We start from the raw sequence: 18440 nt of genomic DNA, 5'->3' as shown, positions 1-18440 counted from the left end.
CTGAGGGGGGACTCATTCATGGGGATCAATATGGAAAGGGTGAGTGTCAGGAGGATGGAGCCAGGCTCTTCTCAGTGATAACCAGTGATAGGACAAGGGGTAATGGGTACAAACTGGAACACAGGAGGTTCCACTTATATATGAGAAGAAACTTCTTCCTGGTGAGGGTGTCAGAGCCTGGCCCAGGCTGCCCAGGGGGTTGTGGAGTCTCCTTCTGTGCAGACATTCCAACCCGCCTGGACACCTTCCTGTGTAACCTCATCTGGCTGTTCCTGCTCCATGGGGGGATTGCACTGGATGAGCTTTCCAGGCCCCTTCCAATCCCAGACATTCTGTGATTCTGTGATATCTGAAGCAGAGTCCCAAGCTGGGTCTCCAGGTGCTGCCTGCCCAGGAAGGTACTTGCTCTGCTCTGGAGAACAAATGAATGTCAGAGATTTACTGAATTGTCTGGGAAATGAAGAGGTTTTATTCATTCCTAAACTCCATAATGTGACTTTCCTTATTTGTTCTTTTCAAAGCCAGAAAAGGAAACACCATATTTATTCTTGCTAATGTAGCAATATTGATTAAGTCATAAACCACATATAAATATATATTGACTCATATTACATTAAAGTATCTATCACTTACTACTTGTTCCTCAATAATACTATAGTTATGTAAAAAAAATGCATTAAAACTGGCATTACTTCAAGGAAAGTAGGATCTGCCATCATTATTAATATTAGGTTTTGGTGAATAAAAGCTTCAAAAAGGATACAAGTCTTTAAAATGTAAAACCACCTCCTCTCTCTCTCAACAGTGACCAGATATTTCTGGCTATACCAGTCATTCAGACATGAGTCCTAACCTCTGCTTATTGGGCCAGTACTTCAGTTTTGTTGGAGAACCTTGTTGTGGGTGATGTCCTGATTCATGGGTATCTCTTCAGCATTGCCGCATCCCCTGCAGAGCTGGGTGTTGTCTCTGTCCGTGGCTGGACAGAGGACAGCTTTGTGCTGAGATAACACCAGCCGAGTGTTAGAGTAAGGTGGGCAGCTCCCTGCTCACAGCTGCATCTGTTTCTTGGATGGTCCCATCCAACTGATATTTTAAGCCTAAATTCAGAACTGAGATCCTCACAACCCCAACTTAATTCTGGAGGTTCCTCATACTGCTGGGCACCCAGCTTTCTGCCTCCAAAGTCTCATGAGTACCAAGATTTTTGCAGGTTTCAAACTTTATCACAGCACTTCCAGACGATGTTCTTAGTTGTGTGGTTTACTTTTAGGTGGTCCTGTGAGGAGCAGGGAGTTGTACTCAATGATCCTTCTGGGTTCCTTCCAGCTAAAGATGTTCTGTGCTTCTATGACCTCTGGCTGTGCAGCATTCAGCTGCTTTCACGACAGCATTTGTAGGTGGAAGGGTGGCTCCTGTTTTGGGATCTGCTGGGTGCTCAGTGCCTGTGGCCCAACAAAGCTGGCTGGACCTGGCAGGTCTGGTGGGCACAGAGCAAGGACTTAGTCATGGGATGAAGGCACTGGCACTGTAAGGCAGCAAGTGTTCAGGGCATCCTTCCAAGAATGGGGTCAAAAATCTCTGTTGTAATTCAGGCAGAAGTACTTCAATCTGGGCCTTCAGCATCTTCAGGATAGCACAATTTCTCTGTGTTTTGAGGGAGAAAAGACTCATGTGGCTTACAAACCTGGGAGGAGGGCGAGCAGCCCCAGCCATGACTGCTGGTAGGAGCAGACTCCTCTCTCCAGCGAGGACCTGAGAGCTTTGGTGTGTCCTGCTGCTACTTTTTCCTTTTGGGCAGCTTCTGGCTTGGTATTTTGGATTTTATCTCACAGTCTTAGGAGTCAAGCTTTTACCCCAAACATAACCTGGGAGTGAAATGCGTAAGGTATCAGGATAAGGGGGACACGTGGGTAAAAACTACCCAGCGGGTGGCTTGCAGTGGGTGGGGAAACTTTATTTCTAGAGGTGTAAATAGCAGAAATAGCAGGAAAGGTGCTTGGCTTCTTGGTGATGAAAATGAAGCACCTTTGGACTTGGGGGCTGGGCAAGGTGACTCTGGAGAACATGCCAGAATTGGCAAGAAATGGAGTGTACCCAGTCTCCAAAAATGCTCAGGAGCTTCTGTGGCTGGGCAGGAGGGGGAACTCGGGAGAGGGGGTGTGGGATGGGCTCTGCTGCTGTGCACAGACTGCAAGAGCTGAGATTATGCCACAGGTTAATTGCACAGAGATTTAAGGATTCCTGTGGGGTTTAAGAAACTCCGTCCTTGTCAGGATTCACGCAACCTGGAAGACTGCACGTGTATGTGCTGCCTTTTTACATACGGTACTAGATGAATAAAACTAGAGGAGAAATTGTTTTAAAACTCCATTTCTCTTTTGCAGAATGTCTTTAGCCTTTTCTGTGCAAAGAAAAAAATCCAGCAAAATACTGTCCACGTGGCTATTTTATGCTTCTGCTTGGTTTTCCTTCTTTTATAATTACCCTAATGTGATATCTGATCTCTGCTCTTTTTAGTGTTTGTGTGCCAGTCTGACAGCCCTAGCGCTGTTATTTCTTAGATAAACTAATCACTTCTTAATGACTGGACAAGGTACGTTTATTTAACTGCATAAAGAGATTTAACTTTTCCCGTTAAGATATGACCTCTGGTTTATGTTTTGTTAATGACATGTAACATAGCTGTGAGGCTCAGGTGGGACACGTGTTGAAGCAGGCTGGAGTGGCGGGTTTTAGAGGGGCTGGAAAGGGGCAAGGAGAGAAAGGACTTATTATTTTAATCAGAATTAATTAAGAAATCCCTGGTTAGCTGCTGCTCTTTCACAGCCCAGTGTGCGGCCGTGGTAGCGCAAATCAGAGGTGGCTTTAAGTCCCTGTCATACAAAAAAGTGCTTCCTGAGCAAGGTTTTTGCTGTGTAAAAGTCATAGAGGAGAATGAGAGCAGTGAGACAAAATTGGAGCATTTATCTGAGAATCAAGAAATTGCTTGAGATTTGGCCAGTAACAAAACTCACAGCACAGAGTTTGTGATACCTCCAGCTCCATGAGCTTGCAGACATCAAGAGGAACCTGCATTCGAATTGGTTTCATCTATCAACAACCTGTGCACATGCGCTTTCAAGCTCAGGATGCAACCACGAGCTCACTTCTAGCATCATTTCAACCCAGGTTTTTGGAAGGAAGCAGAAATGTGAGATACCTCCAGCCCTGAGCCCACGGCTGCCGGTGCCTTCCCAGGGCTGGGTCCTGTTCTGGGGCAGGAGGGTGAGTGTTCAGCTGGAAAGCCAGGCCCTTCAGAGCATCTGAAACTCTTCTGTCAAAACTGAAGGCATTTAAAACCCTTATTTCTTCCTTCTGAAAGTTTTGTCCCTAACATTTAGGAGTATCTTAAAGTATTAGTTTGGCAGAGAATCTGTATTCCTGCCTGACAAGAAAAGGGCCAGGCTAGTCCTTGGGGTTTTAATTTTACTGGCTGACTCTAATGTCAGTCTTATCAATGATATCTTTTCTTTCCCAGTAGCATGTTCTAATAAGAAACTAAATCACAAAGACAAAAAGCTTCTGGCATCTCCATTTTGTTGGCTCCTACCTCCATCTATGGCATGTTTACAAGAAAACATTTATCGCTGGAGCACTTGCCTGCAATAAGGAAAGAGCTGAGAGCAACATCTTCTAAGCAGGGTCTTTCCTGCTTGGCTGGATGGCTGGAGTGCCCTCTGCTGTGCTGCACAGCCCTGTCTGCTTGGGACCAGATCCGGACCAGCGCTCAACATCATCCCCTGGACTCGTCTGCCTCCACGCCAGGCTTTTTGGGAAGAGGGAGAAGCAGCCTGGTGAATCACTTTGGAGGAGCAACGGCTCGGCTGGCTGTGATTTTGTAAGTGGGTTGTGTAAGCATGGAGTAGAAATGGGTTTTCTTGGTTGGATTTGTAAGGGCTTTGCACCTGGAGCAGTGTAGATAGTGGAGTCGTCTGAGCATGAGTGATGGAAAATCCAGTGCATTTCATAAATGCAAGCCTAGATTGTGGCTGAGGGCAGCAGCAAAGGAAAAAAAATTGAGAGTGTTGTGTGTCTTAAAGAGCTCTCCATATCCTACATAACAATTAGGGTATCTTACGGTGTTTTTATGCCGCACTGTTGCAGCCCCCAGCAAAGCTGTGAGCAGGGCTGGGGCAGCCTTGTCAAACCCATCCGAGTCCCATCAGGGTGTCAGAAGTGCTAATCCCCGCTTTTGCAGATCAGAGAATGGGGGGAGCAAGAGGTCAAGTGGCTTCATTAGGCCCCAGAGGGTTTCGCTGTCGGAGCTGAAAGCCGGCGCGTGGCATGGCGGGGAGCGCTTTGTCCAGCCCGACCCTGGTAAATCCTCACGTGCTTTGATCTCGCACTTCATCTTGCTGTTAACTTTGTCCCTGGCAATATTTGCTTTTCTGAAAGGGGCCAGCAGGCTGGTGGGGGTGGCTCCAACCTCCCTCGCTGTGGGGGTTTCTGCCGGTCGTGGTGGTGTTCGGCGCCTTCCCAAATCCCGCAGGGACGTCAGCAGCAAGAGGCATCTCTGGGCAATTCTGGCATCAACTGCAAGAGTAATAACAATTAGCAATTATGCAGAGATATGTGCCTTTGGTGCCTATTACAGTCATCAACGAGGAGTTCTGTTTCTATTCTCTCCTTGTAGCTTGGCCTGATGCTTGCATGTTAATAGCAGATGCTCTAAGATAATTAGAGCCACTGCAGATAATACCAGGGGTGTTTTGCTGCCACATGCAGTGTGGGATGGCCAGTCAGCCTTCCCGGCCCCCAAGTATGTGCCAAGGTCTTCAATGGTTGAAAGCCATATGCCGTGTGTAGCATGTATTTTGGAGAAGGAGGGGAAATAACTGGAAATGGTTTCAGTTGCCCACAGCAGAGCTGTCCTGGGATCCACCACTGGTGATGTGCTGTGGAGGGGGTGCCTGGTACCCCTCCAGAATGGTGGGGGATTGGCGCGACGTCTCCTTACCTGACGTGCCCTCTGGAGTTCGAGCTGCTGGAAGCAAACTTGGAAACGAGGGCTGGGAGGCTGGAAAGGCTCCCGTCGGGCTCCGCGGATCCACAGAGCTCCCTCCTCGCCGGCGCCGGGGAGCAAACGCGCTTTTACCGAGGAGATGAAATGCAGATCTGCGCTTCAGCTTCTCCTCCGTTCCTCCAATTCCCCTAGAAAAAAAATATGGTTAATGTAATATTGCATTAGATTGTACTCTGAGGAGCAGAAAGCCAATTTTGGGGGAATGTGAGCCAACCTACATTTAACTGGGATGCTGATATTTACTGTTGCAGTGATACGGGCCCGTAGCATGGGTGAAGTCGCTGGCTGGGGATTCAAAGTCCAATTAGGCAGTGTTAATAGAGGAGGCGGTGATGCTTCATTGAGAGAAATTACTAAAATTGTACTTTTAGGACAGTCAATTAGCTGTGTTTTGACAAAGCAACAAAAAGATGAAACTGAAGCCCTTGAAAAAAGGTATGAGAGAATTCAGAGGGAACATGTCTGTTTGGGGAATCCTAATATTTTTTGTTGAAATCATTAAGTGAAATTAAATACTATTTTAAACCAAAGGGATAGAATATCTAATTAAGATAGAAAAAAGGTTTGGGGAAGGGTATTGTTGAGGGGTTTAGAGAAATGGTTTACAATGCATGTTGACTGAGGCGGGGCCCCCTGAATATATTAGATATATTAGTAACGGGGATGGGAAAACTCTCCTGACAAGCTGATGTGAAGTTCAGGGAGGGTTTCTTTAGGGTGACTCCAAGGCTCCAAGGCCTCTGGAGAGAAGCGTGGGAATGAAACCAGGGAAATGGGGGAGATGGGGACAAGGAGTGTTGCAGAGCTGTGCCAGGGATGCCGCGCTGCGGCACAGTCCTGGTACCGATGCTGCTCCAGTGGCAATGGGGCTGCAGGGCTGGCACAGCCCTGGGACAGCCGAGCAGCAAAGCGGGGAGGACTGGGGAGTCCAGTGTACCTGGGGTGGTGGGAGCGGGGAGTCCAGGGTACCTGGGATGGTGGGAGCAGGAGGTTGGTAGGGTGGTGCAGAGCCTGGACCCCACAGTCTGCACCCCATGTCCCTGATCGCTGTAGGATCCCATCCTTGGTGGTGTTTCTGCTAAGACTTAAGTCTCTGCTTTGCGATTGTCATTCCAGGAGTTGGTCTTAGACCAGGGTGTCGCTCCAGAACTGAGACCAGACTGATGGGCTGTGGGGTCCCTCATGGCCATTTCTATGGTTTGCCAGACACTTGCCAGCATAGGATGAGAGGAAACGGCCTCAAGTTGCGCCAGGGGAGGTTGAGGTTGGATCTTTGGAACAATTTCTTCCCCAAAGGGCTGTTGGGCATTGGAACAGGCTGCCCAGGGCAGTGCTGGAGTCACCATCCCTGGAGGGGTTGGACAGATGGAGATGAGGTTCTCAGGGACATGGGGTAGTGCCAGGGGTGGGTTATGGTTAGACTCGATGATCTTGAGTGACTCTTTCAACCAAACTGATTCTATGATCAAGCCCTCGGGCAAAGCCCCAGCACATGGGGAGGGCTGGCCCTGCCCTCAGGAGGACACAGCCTGGCCAGGAAGGGCAGGAGGTTTCTCCAGCAATTTTTCTATAACATGGGAAAATTTTCCCATGTTTTGCATCCAGCACTCTGGAGGCTTTTGCTCGTAACAAACAGCTCCAGTAAACTCTTCCACCTAAAGGCTTCTCCTAAAGATCTCCGTTTTTGACCTATATCATCATATTGGTCAATTCATTTGATATACAGAGACAGTTAGTGAAATATGCATGCTATATTATATTAAAGAGAAATGTAACCTTCAATTGGTATCTGATGTGCACTTTGCAATAACTGCTATTAGTTGTCTATAAAACTCCTAGACATCATTTGATTTTATTACCATTCTATTATTTTACTTGGGAACATATAGGAGTGGTGATTTCAAGTCTTCGAGTGCTTACTGGGAAATATTTAACACAGAATGTTTTATTTATTAGCATAAAGAGACACAATGGATTGTTGGTGATTAAAGTGATGATACTGCTGCCATACTTGTCAAAAATATAGACCTAATTCAATAGAAAGGCGACAGTCAGTCTCCATGTTGATCTATGCTGAAGCAAACTGCCTCTGAAAGCAGTACAAAGCCTGAATTGGCCTCTTAATTTTATGCTCTAGGGCATAGTACAAAAAAGGGAATTCTTTCTAAGTGCCTGTAATTGCATGTTACCAGAACCTAAAATATAAGCCAAATTTTTGAAATTATAAGTGTTAAGCCTTCCATTTCAATTCCTTCCTATCCTCCAACAACAACAAAAAAAGCATCAAAACAAAAGAGAGCTTTAAAATGCCTCACTATCCCACATCATTAATAAAATATACAGCATACTTAGCCTTTAATTGCAAATGTACATTTCGAAAGAAAATACTTAAAAAAAAAAAATAAGCATTTTTCCTCTGTTCCAGCCGTCCGGAGCCAAAGACCCATTTGCCCCAGATGAACGGGCCACTCTGTGTTCTGAAGCAGCGTGTTTCAAACAACAGTGATATCCTGCGTGGGTTAGGGCTGGAATATTGTTTTCTTCACTTGGACACATGAAGATTTGAATTAGGTAAGTGGTGCAGATCAGACATACCTTGCAGGGCCCATGGGATGGAGGACGCCCAGCAGCCCCCAGCTGGGTTTGGGGCAGGTTCTGCCCAGGCTGGTGATGCTGATGCGAAGGCCTTGTGTCCTTCCTTTGCCCTGTGCTAAAATGGGGTTTGCTTTGCACAGACACACTGCAGCATCTGCCTTGAAGAAAAGTCAAATCTTTCCCTCCCCTCACCCCCTGCATGGGTCTGTGTTTACAACTTCACTCCTCTGAGAAGACAGCAGGAAAAAAAAATATAAGATTAACCATTTTGTACACTTGATGGCTTCATTGGACAGGCAATAAATCAATACAATTGAATTGGAGAAGATAGTGTTCAAATGCTATTATCTGTCTCTCTGTTATTGAGCTGGGATCCTCGGACTGACTCACAGAGATCCCCCACTGCCAGGATTCCCTTCTCCAGGAAACCTGCAGGATTTGACCCATTCCAGGCTCACCCGAACCCCCCAGGCAGTCCCGACTTTCCTGCAGATTTCATCCTTTGGGGGTTTGTTACCCAAAAACCTTTTTTGGTTTGCCCTTAAAAATGGTTAGATTGTTGGTGTGCAAGCAGAAAATAATCTTAAATGCTAATGTCGGTGAAAAATATTGTGCTCATAATGACAGAGGAGAAACCTGCCTGCAGAGCTGAGGATGGCAACAGCATGTGCCCCGGGGAGCATTGGCAGGGCTGGCAATGGGGTTTTAGGGAGCTAATCTGGTCCTACGCGTATTTGCTTTTACCTTCTACCAGTGAGATCACCAGAGAAGGTCCAGCTGCTGCAGTCCCTATGATCGTGGATGCTTATTTGTCTAGGGCTGCTTGTACAGCACAGGGGCTTTAACCCAAAGGAATCTCCTGGTGCTCCCTGTCCATATTTCCATAGCTTTCAGGAAAAGTCAATGGCACCATGATGTTTGTTTTTTGCAGAAAAAGAAGAATTGTCCATAAGAGCTTAAGGTACCCAAGAGGCCAGATGTAATGTTGGTTAAATGGATCCGACTTCAGCAAAGTTGCTGCTAAGTTATACCTTTGCAAACTAAAGGTAAATCAAGCCCAAACTTAAACAATGCAGGGACTGGTGCTGATTTCAAGATTTCCTAAATGTTTTGTTAGCAAAATATTCTGTTTTTCTAACACGGGCTTTGATATTTTTAAGTCACCCTTAGGTGGTGGCAAAAAGTTGTTTACAGGTGAAGTCCCCACTCCTCCTGCTGTCCCAGCCCCTTTCCCACTCCCACCGATGTGATCAATTTTCCCTTCGACATCTGCGATTTCAGAGTGCCCTCTGGTGCACAGCCACCTCCAGTGCACCGCCCCGCCTCCTGCCGCTTCCCTCTCACAATGCTGGTGACACTTTGCCTTTTTTTCTCCCTCTTGCTTCACGTTTCCTGCCAGGAGACATCAGATCCAAACGCGAGTCCCCATCCCGTAGCCGCATGGACGTGACCGGAGCCCCCTGGAGCTCCCAGCCTTCGCGTGAGCTAGCGAAGAGTTCCACCCAGCTGGTGGCAAACCCAGAGCCCAAAGCCCTGATGAAAGAGGTCTCGTGTTGCCACCGATGAGAAAACAGCCGGAGCGCGGGTCCTTAGTAGAGCGTGAGGAGCAGCCTGTGTAAGCGGTGACACTCCTCTTGGGCCGGTGCCACCGGGGCGGTGAGCCGTGCCGCACAGACCCGGCTGCAGCACTGATCGCTGCTTTCCAATGTACTAACGAGAAATAAGTGAGGCAAAACAATCCCTGCTCTGTCTCCCATGGATTTAACATTCCTAGAGGAGGAAGTTCTTACACTGACCGATGACATCTATATCTGATCCCTTTTTTCTTGACACAGAGTGACTTTTTTTACAGATCTGTTAGTTTTGGAAACAGAAGCCTACAACAATGTTACATCTTGTAAATCAAAACCAGTGGAGCCTCTGTGGACCAGACACTTGGCACCTTCAGCAGCATAGGGAGCAGCAGGTGTGTTATGGGATGGTGCTGGCAGCAGGTGACAATAAGGCACTCCAGGTCTAACCCGTGCGCATCTGGGACCCCCTGCAGTTGAGCTTTGTTCCCCTATGGCCAATGTATGACATTGCGGGACTGTGACCACTTCGTTTCAACTGGGTTTGCTGCATGCTCTTGGTGGATGTCACGATGACCGTGACAGAGCACAGTGGGTCACCATCGGGGACCTCGTGGAGCTGATCCACCTGGTCTCCTGCTCAGCCCCAGCACAGCCACGTGCTGCTAGCACTGAGGGATGCCCAGACCCTGCCACGTGCCAGGCGTGTTTACTAGACAGGAACGTACAAGAGCGATGAACAAACCTGCGAGTGACTGCGACACAGTGGCAGGACCTCGGCGACACTGGCTTTGGGCGTGCCAAGTGCTACTTGATGTGCCAATACCTAGCTGTTAAAGGTGTTCCTGGGACAGACCTTCCCACCTTGAAACCTAGCTGGAAAAGAAGCTGGAGGGATTCTGGGCTCTCGCTGAGGTGACAGAAATGGCAGATGATAAGTGACGTGACTGACGAGTGCTGCTTTGTAATTAAGTGTTCAAAGGTACCACGACCAAGGCAAATGAGATTGACGGGCCCAAGCTGGCAGCACAGGAAGCTGCCGAGATGTGTGCATTACATCTGGTTGTGCCAGACCAGCTCATGTTTTTACTTAACAAAAAAAGATGTTGGCAAAGAGCTCTGTGGCAACTTGTTAGAGATTTGCAAATAGAGAGCAGAGCCTGAAAAGTGCAGTACAAAACAGATGAGAACTACTATTTTGAAGTTGCAGTCAGTACTGTGGCTTCCAAATTGTAGATTAAATTGAAGAAGTATTGAAAAACCATCTCTTTCTTCCTGAGGAAATTCTCTTTCTCATAAAGGAAGTTCTACATTCTTTTGAGAACTAACATCCCATGGACCCCAACCGCTGGCAAACTCATCACCTGCTTTTTAAAATTCTGGGTCTCAGAGAGACGCACCATGCATATGGGAAATACAGAGAATTAAAGAGGAGGTCCCCATGGTTTTCCTTTGTGTCATCCAGGAGTCAAGGCACCTGGGTTACTTTGCCACTGCATGTAACTGCTCTCGGGATTAGTTTTCCCTGCTATAGGATGAAGCTGTGAGATGAGCATCAAGTTGATTGTGTGATATTTTGTCAGCTTTCCATCTTGGCCTGCTGCAAATTACCACCAGCAGCAAAACCCAGAGACTTCATTTGCAGAAGGTTTCCAATGTAGGTGATAGTACAAGCCTGCAGGAGTCCTTGCCATAACCAAACAGCCTTCCACTGTGGGGCTGTCAGAGATGGGGGTGTCCAGATTTCATGGATGGAAATGGCCAGCCAAAAGATGCGAAATCTCTGCTGCTAGACCCGAAACCCCATTGTAGTGTGTGACCAGCCTCAAAATGGAACTTGGTTCTGGAGCTGAGCCTTGGAATCCACACTGCAGTGTACGTTAGGCTGGAGTCAAGCCTGGGTCCCAGGGCTCTTGAGCTGTGGGTCTGCTGGAAACATCTGGCATTGAGCCTGGCTTGAGGAGTCCCTCACCTCCTTCCTGCCTGCATCACTGCAAGAAATGTATGAGAGCAGGTTAAGATTACAATGATGATTTCCCCAGAATATCTTCCCTAGCAGCTCAAGGACTTCTTGAGCCAGAGAAGGGTGCCTTTTGCCTACTCTCTCTCAACTGCTTTTTCTTTTTCCCTTGTGTGTGTCCAATGCATGTAACATTCCTGAGTCCCCAGCATCCCGTGGCAGTGACTTTCACAGTTCTGCTGCATGTTGGTCAAGGATCTGCCTGCTCCTTTGTTTTTTGTTTTTGTTTTTTTAAATTTAATCTGTCACCTACGAGTTTCATTTTATGCCCTCTATCTCTTATATTAGGAGAGACAGCAGACAGTTGTTTCCTGATCTCCGTGCTTCTTGTTACTGAATAGCCCTTTATTTTGTCTTTTTACACAACAGGTCTATTGCTGCCTATAGCAGTCAAGATGTGGTTGTACCCTGCACTCACACACTAATGATATTTCCTATTTCTCTCCCAGTGATTCCTAACATTCAATTTGATTTTTTGACCTTTGTGGTGCTTCAGACAGATCACAAAGCTAAGTATTACATTTCTAAAGTACTGGCATTGACCCCAGCATCATGCTGGGGGGGTCTTTGCTTGACTCTGGGATCCCAGGGGGGTCAGTGGCACCATGATGTTTGTTTTTTGCAGAAAAAGAAGAAAAGAAGAATTGTCCATAAGAGCTTAAGGTACCCAAGAGGCCAGATGTAATGTTGGTTAAATGGATCTGACTTCAGCCAAGTTGCTGCTAAGTTATACCTTTGCAAACTGAAGGTAAATCAAGCCCAAACTTAAACAATGCAGGGACTGGTGCTGATTTCAAGATTTCCTAAATGTTTTGTTAGCAAAATATTCTGTTTTTCTAACACGGGCTTTGATATTTTTAAGTCACCCTTAGGTGGTGGCAAAAAGTTGTTTACAGGTGAAGTCTCCACTCCTCCGCTGTCCCAGCCCCTTTCCCACTCCCACCGATGTGATCAATTTTCCCTTCGACATCTGCGATTTCAGAGTGCCCTCTGGTGCACAGCCACCTCCAGTGCACCGCCCCGCCTCCTGCCGCTTCCCTCTCACAATGCTGGTGACACTTTGCCTTTTTTTCTCCCTCTTGCTTCACGTTTCCTGCGAGGAGACATCAGATCCAAACGCGAGTCCCCATCCCGTAGCCGCATGGACGTGACCGGAGCCCCCTGGAGCTCCCAGCCTTCGCGTGAGCTAGCGAAGAGTTCCACCCAGCTGGTGGCAAACCCAGAGCCCAAAGCCCTGATGAAAGAGGTCTCGTGTTGCCACCGATGAGAAAACAGCCGGAGCGCGGGTCCTTAGTAGAGCGTGAGGAGCAGCCTGTGTAAGCGGTGACACTCCTCTTGGGCCGGTGCCACCGGGGCGGTGAGCCGTGCCGCACAGACCCGGCTGCAGCACTGATCGCTGCTTTCCAATGTACTAACGAGAAATAAGTGAGGCAAAACAATCCCTGCTCTGTCTCCCATGGATTTAACATTCCTAGAGGAGGAAGTTCTTACACTGACCAATGACATTTATATCTGATCCCTTTTTTCTTGACACAGAGTGACTTTTTTTACAGATCTGTTAGTTTTGGAAACAGAAGCCTACAACAATGTTACATCTTGTAAATCAAAACCAGTGGAGCCTCTGTGGACCAGACACTTGGCACCTTCAGCAGCATAGGGAGCAGCAGGTGTGTTATGGGATGGTGCTGGCAGCAGGTGACAATAAGGCACGCCAGGTCTAACCCGTGGGCATCTGGGACCCCCTGCAGTTGAGCTTTGTTCCCCTATGGCCAATGTATAACATTGCGGGACTGTGACCACTTCGTTTCAACTGGGTTTGCTGCGTGCTCTTGGTGGATGTCACGATGACCGTGACAGAGCACAGAGGGTCACCATCGGGGACCTCGTGGAGCTGATCCACCTGGTCTCCTGCTCAGCCCCAGCACAGCCACGTGCTGCTAGCACTGAGGGATGCCCAGACCCTGCCACATGCCAGGCGTGTTTACTAGACAGGAACGTACAAGAGCGATGAACAAACCTGCGAGTGAGTGCGACACAGTGGCAGGACCTTGGCGACACTGGCTTTGGGCATGCCAAGTGCTACTTGATGTGCCAATACCTAGCTGTTAAAGGTGTTCCTGGGACAGACCTTCCCACCTTGAAACCTAGCTGGAAAAGAAGCTGGAGGGATTCTGGGCTCTCGCTGAGGTGACAGAAATGGCAGATGATAAGTGACGTGACTGACGAGTGCTGCTTTGTAATTAAGTGTTCAAAGGTACCACGACCAAGGCAAATGAGATTGACGGGCCCAAGCTGGCAGCACAAGAAGCTGCCGAGATGTGTGCATTACATCTGGTTGTGCCAGACCAGTTCACGTTTTTACTTAACAAAACAAAGATGTTGGCAAAGAGCTCTGTGGCAACTTGTTAGAGATTTGCAAATAGAGAGCAGAGCCTGAAAAGTGCAGTACAAAACAGATGAGAACTACTATTTTGAAGTTGCAGTCAGTACTGTGGCTTTCAAATTGTAGATTAAATTGAAGAAGTATTGAAAAACCATCTCTTTCTTCCTGAGGAAATTCTTTTTCTCATAAAGGAAGTTCTACATTCTTTTGAGAACTAACATCCCATGGACCCCAACCGCTGGCAAACTCATCACCTGCTTTTTAAAATTCTGGATCTCAGAGAGATGCACCATGCATATGGGAAAAACAGAGAATTAAAGAGGAGGTCCCCATGGTTTTCCTTTGTGTCATCCAGGAGTCAAGGCACCTGGGTTACTTTGCCACTGCATGTAACTGCTCTCGGGATTAGTTTTCCCTGCTATAGGATGAAGCTGTGAGATGAGCATCAAGTTGATTGTGTGATATTTTGTCACCTTTCCATCTTGGCCTGCTGCAAATTACCACCAGCAGCAAAACCCAGAGACTTCATTTGCAGAAGGTTTCCAATGTAGGTGATAGTACAAGCCTGCAGGAGCCCTTGCCATAACCAAACAGCCTTACACTGTGGGGCTGTCAGAGATGGGGGTGTCCAGATTTCATGGATGGAAATGGCCAGCCAAAAGATGCGAAATCTCTGCTGCTGGACCTGAAACCCCATTGCAGTGTGTGACCAGCCTCAAAATGGAACTTGGTTCTGGAGCTGAGCCTTGGAATCCACACTGCAGTGTACATTAGGCTGGAGTCAAGCCTGGGTCCCAGGGCTCTTGAGCTGTGGGTCTGCTGGAAACATCTGGCATTGAGCCTGGCTTGAGGAGCCCCTCGCCTCCTTCCTGCCTGCATCACTGCAAGAAATGTATGAGAGCAGGTTAAGATAACAATGATGTTTTCCCCAGAATATCTTCCCTAGCAGCTCAAGGACTTCTTGAGCCAGAGAAGGGTGCCTTTTGCCTACTCTCTCTCAACTGCTTTTTCTTTTTCCCTTGTGTGTGTCCAATGCATGTAACATTCCTGAGTCCCCAGCATCCCGTGGCAGTGACTTTCACAGTTCTCCTGCATGTTGGTCAAGGATCCGCCTGCTCCTTTGTTTTTTGTTTTTGTTTTTTTAAATTTAATCTGTCACCTACGAGTTTCATTTTATGCCCTCTATCTCTTATATTAGGAGAGACAGCAGACAGTTGTTTCTTGATCTCCGTGCTTCTTGTTACTGAATAGCCCTTTATTTTGTCTTTTTACACAACAGGTCTATTGCTGCCTATAGCAGTCAAGATGTGGTTGTACCCTGCACTCACACACTAATGATATTTCCTATTTCTCTCCCAGTGATTCCTAACATTCAATTTGATTTTTTGACCTTTGTGGTGCTTCAGACAGATCACAAAGCTAAGTATTACATTTCTAAAGTACTGGCATTGACCCCAGCATCATGCTGGGGGGGTCTTTGCTTGACTCTGGGATCCCAGGGGGGTCAATGGCGCCATGATGTTTGTTTTTTGCAGAAAAAGAAGAAAAGAAGAATTGTCCATAAGAGCTTAAGGTACCCAAGAGGCCAGATGTAATGTTGGTTAAATGGATCTGACTTCAGCCAAGTTACTAAGTTATACCTTTGCAAACTGAAGGTAAATCAAGCCCAAACTTAAACAATGCAGGGACTGGTGCTGATTTCAAGATTTCCTAAATGTTTTGTTAGCAAAATATTCTGTTTTTCTAACACGGGCTTTGATATTTTTAAGTCACCCTTAGGTGGTGGCAAAAAGTTGTTTACAGGTGAAGTCCCCACTCCTCCTGCTGTCCCAGCCCCTTTCCCACTCCCACCGATGTGATCAATTTTCCCTTCGACATCTGCGATTTCAGAGTGCCCTCTGGTGCACAGCCACCTCCAGTGCACCGCCCCGCCTCCTGCCGCTTCCCTCTCACAATGCTGGTGACACTTTGCCTTTTTTTCTCCCTCTTGCTTCACGTTTCCTGCCAGGAGACATCAGATCCAAACGCGAGTCCCCATCCCGTAGCCGCATGGACGTGACCGGAGCCCCCTGGAGCTCCCAGCCTTCGCGTGAGCTAGCGAAGAGTTCCACCCAGCTGGTGGCAAACCCAGAGCCCAAAGCCCTGATGAAAGAGGTCTCGTGTTGCCACCGATGAGAAAACAGCCGGAGCGCGGGTCCTTAGTAGAGCGTGAGGAGCAGCCTGTGTAAGCGGTGACACTCCTCTTGGGCCGGTGCCACCGGGGCGGTGAGCCGTGCCGCACAGACCCGGCTGCAGCACTGATCGCTGCTTTCCAATGTACTAACGAGAAATAAGTGAGGCAAAACAATCCCTGCTCTGTCTCCCATGGATTTAACATTCCTAGAGGAGGAAGTTCTTACACTGACCAATGACATTTATATCTGATCCCTTTTTTCTTGACACAGAGTGACTTTTTTTACAGATCTGTTAGTTTTGGAAACAGAAGCCTACAACAATGTTACATCTTGTAAATCAAAACCAGCGGAGCCTCTGTGGACCAGACACTTGGCACCTTCAGCAGCATAGGGAGCAGCAGGTGTGTTATGGGATGGTGCTGGTAGCAGGTGACAATAAGGCACGCCAGGTCTAACCCGTGGGCATCTGGGACCCCCTGCAGTTGAGCTTTGTTCCCCTATGGCCAATATATAACATTGCAGGACTGAAATTGGAGTAAATGAAATTAAGAGAAAAATGCATGATTTCACTTCTTAAATCTTCATTAAAAAAAAAAAAAAAGCCACCACCCAGAACTCTTGTTTTAAACAGAAAATTGTTGCTCATCCACTGCATTCAATCTCTTTTCTTCTGCTGTGTTTTAAGTTCTAAACTGTAAGAGCCTAAAAATTACAAGTTGTCATACTGAAATTTAGAGCCCAATTTGGTTATTTAGTGTTATTCATAGAGCTTGAATTATCTTTCAGCCTCTGTGAATTAACACAGCATCCCACCCTTATGTCTGCTCTCTAGAACTGTAATGCCCAACAGTCCAGCTGACGTAGTTATTGTAGTAATTTAATTTTCACTGAAATAATTTCAAACGTCTTAGCACTTTTGATATGTTCTTCTGTGCCCAGCCTTCGTGACACTCTGAACCTTGTTGAATACCCCTGCACGATGGTTGTTCAGGTTGTAAAGGATGATCTTGTGTTTTTATTAGAAATCTACGATTTTGTACTGCTCATCTTGCCTTAAGAATCAGATCAACAGTTTTTCTTTTTCTTTTGATTTTTTAATAAATTAATGTGACAAAATAGACCATCTACAAATAAAACTTTTTATTTTTTTCCAGAAGGGTATATATAAGTTTAGATTAGTAAAACAGCATCATTAAAAGCAGAAAACAAAATCATAGCAGCAATGAACTACAGCAATCGTGGAGGAATCTAGTTAGTTGCAAAGGTCACAAAGCATACTAATATTTTTAGGTCACAGATTCACTGCTCAGCTTCACATGAACTGACCTGGGCTCAGCAGCTGTAAGCAGGTTCAGCACAGCGTACCCGTGGCAGGGCTGATAAACGAGCTTTCTTTGAAATAAAATCACTTACTGGCCAGCCTCTGTTGGGTAAATAGTTCCTAACATGTAGGTTGAACCTGTATCACATGCAGTGATATTATTGGCATTTTGTAGAATTAAGGAAAACAGTGCTGCCCTATGAAGCCAACACACTTGTTTTGTGTTTTGTTACTTCTGTGCTATAGCATTATTGACATTGGCTCTATTGGAAGCAAGAAATTACCCTTCCTGTTAATGTTTCTCCTAGGAAACTTACATCAAATGTTTCTCAATCAAGTACAGGGACCCCATAAGAGAACAGCCATGAGCAGCTGCTGCATCAGACAAATGTTGTGTCTGCTCCTGGTTTACAGCCAGCAGGACCAAAGCACAGAGAAGCAACGTATCTGGGATTAGACTGCAGGGAGGTAAATCCTCTGTCTATCACCGCATTTACTTGGATAAGCATTTTCAAGTGTGGATTTGGAAATTAGAGAGTTACGCTCTCATTCCTCCTAAAGTCGACAGGAGTTAGATACCTAATTCCCTGGAGCCCTTCGAAATTCTTGTAGAGCAAACATGACCTTCTTGAACTTATGTAGAAGCAATTAAAAGATCAGCCAGCCCTGACAAACTACTTAATGTGGTCCACAAAGAAAATGCCTTTAAACTTGTCTAGGTCACAGTAACCGACACGGGAGGCTAATGACAAGAACCTGAGTGAAGATCCTAATTGCAGCTTGGGAGTCCTGGTAATCAGCTGGGGAACTGAACGCCAAGGAGCTGGATGAAGATGCAATTAAGGTTGCCACGAAGTATTGGGATACATCACAGCTCCCAGCTGTGATAGCTGAAGAGTTGCCTGCAGTTCCAAAATACCAGCATAATAGTAAAGTAGGAACGAAAGGACAAATATCTTGGCCTTTTCATTTTCCAGACATTTATATCCACTGTCTGCATGGAGCCTAAATTACCCTGGCAAAATTCCAAGCAATAATTTTTTTTCCCCCCATCTTTCTCAAATGGGTTTATAAAATACAAATAGGCCTTGCTATTTTGCATTGCACAAGGGACAGCACAATGAACATTTCCACTTACTTATGATCCATCACAGCTTTTGGAGTTCGACAGTTTTACAGCTCCCTGCCTGTTTACCCTGGTCAGTGTAAACACCATGCTTGGAAAGCATCGCATTTGAGCCTTAAACATTGAGTAGACAACATGTTCAGACTCTCTCTTTAAGCAAGAGGAGTTAATTTAAGAAAAAAACA

The sequence above is a fragment of the Columba livia genome, chromosome 14, assembly GCF_036013475.1.
Source record: "Columba livia isolate bColLiv1 breed racing homer chromosome 14, bColLiv1.pat.W.v2, whole genome shotgun sequence".
NCBI lineage: Eukaryota > Metazoa > Chordata > Aves > Columbiformes > Columbidae > Columba > Columba livia.
Note: the sequence above shows the minus strand (reverse complement) of the source record.